Here is a 1,754-nt window from a genome sequence, read left to right on the forward strand (position 1 = left end):
CGTCGGTGTGGCTGTCGCGCTCTAGTGTGAGTGATTCTCCTTCGAGCCAGAAGGAGGCGGGATCACGTTCCACATTCACCCGTGAGCGTGAGAGAGAAGTCATGGTATTCTCTCTCACTCTCTCGCATCACTCCGCGGCAATGTTCTTGCAGTTATCTTTTAAACAATTGGGTTTTTGGGGTTTTTCCATTGATTACTATTTGTTGCAAATTGAATTTGCAACAAAATAATCCCATGGAAAAATCACCTAAGCCCTATTGTTGATTTAATCTCAGCAGCAAACAGTTTGATCGTTTTTAAATGTTATAAAAAAAACCATGGGCCGTGCGCCATTTTTCCATCAAATGTTTTTTGTTGCAAATTCGATTTGCAACAGAAAATAATCAATGGAAAAATCTCTGAAAGTCCATTGTTTATTAGATAATTGATGAAGAGGACCTTTTTAACGAACAATCTGAAAATCACGGCGATCGCTCCGTCGATTTTTGAGACAATTTTTTAATTTTTAATTATACCGTCAACCATGACAATTAGCAAAATTTATAGGAGAATCGTTTTTTTTGTTAATGAGATTTAACAAAAAAAAGTTCTCCTTATAAAATTTCGTCAAATTCTCGGTTGATGAGATAATTAGTAAGTAATTAATTATCCGATAAATGTCAAGGGGATTGCCCGCAATTTTCCCGAAAATTCTCATTGGCGCGACTGTTTGCCCAGTTATCTTTTAAACAATTGGGTTTTTCGGGTTTTTCCATTTATTATTATTTGTTGCAGATTGAATTTGCAACAAAATAATCTCATGGAAAAATCACCTAAGCCCTATTGTTTATTTAATATCAGCAACAAACAGTTTGATCGTTTTTAAATGTTATAAAAAAAACGATGGGCCGTACGACATTTTTCCATGAAATGTTTTTTGTTGCAAATTCGATTTGCAACAATAAATAATCAATGGAAAAATCTCCGAAAGCCCATTGTTTATTAGATAATTGATGAAGACGGCCTTTGTAACGAAAAATCTAAAAATCACGGCGATCGTTCCGTCGATTTCTGAGACCATTTTTTAATTATTAATTATCTCGTCAATCATGAGAATTAGCAAAATTTATCGGAGAATCTTTTTTTTTGTTAATGAGATTTAACAAAAAAAGTTCTTCTTATAAATCTTTGTCAAATTCTCGGTTGATAACATAATTAATAATTATTGAATTATCCGATAAATGGCGAGGGGATTGCCCGCGGGTTTCCCGAAAGTTCCCAGTGGCGCGACTGTTTTTGCAGTTATCTTTTAAACAATTGGGTTTTTGGGGTTTTTCCATTGATTATTGTTTAGTGGAGAACGTTGCTTGTGGGTGGTCGGGCGTCGGAAAATTGGAAATGGGTGTCGGGAAAAGGGTGATCAAGTGGACCACAAACCGAGGTATAAAACACTGCGTTTTAATATTCTCTTGTCGAGATTATATACAAAAATATACAAAGTCGTTGATTAATCTTTGAGTTGATTTAACGGGTTGAGTTATGTTGATTTAGACAATTAATTAATCATTGATTAACATCGAAAAGTTGCGCGTCGGTTAAGATCGCTCGCGGTGTTACATAGTCCAGGCAAATTAGGTCTACCATATGTGTTTCATAAAGCCAAGACGCTTTTTATGTAGAAATGTGCAAGTAATTTTAGGTGACCAAAGTTTGTGCAATTCCAGACAAAAATTGAAAACTACCCTCAAAAATGGTTTTTCGCGATTAACTTGCAA

Source organism: Fopius arisanus, unplaced genomic scaffold (assembly GCF_000806365.1).
Source record: "Fopius arisanus strain USDA-PBARC FA_bdor unplaced genomic scaffold, ASM80636v1 scaffold00366, whole genome shotgun sequence".
Taxonomy (NCBI): Eukaryota; Metazoa; Arthropoda; class Insecta; order Hymenoptera; family Braconidae; genus Fopius; species Fopius arisanus.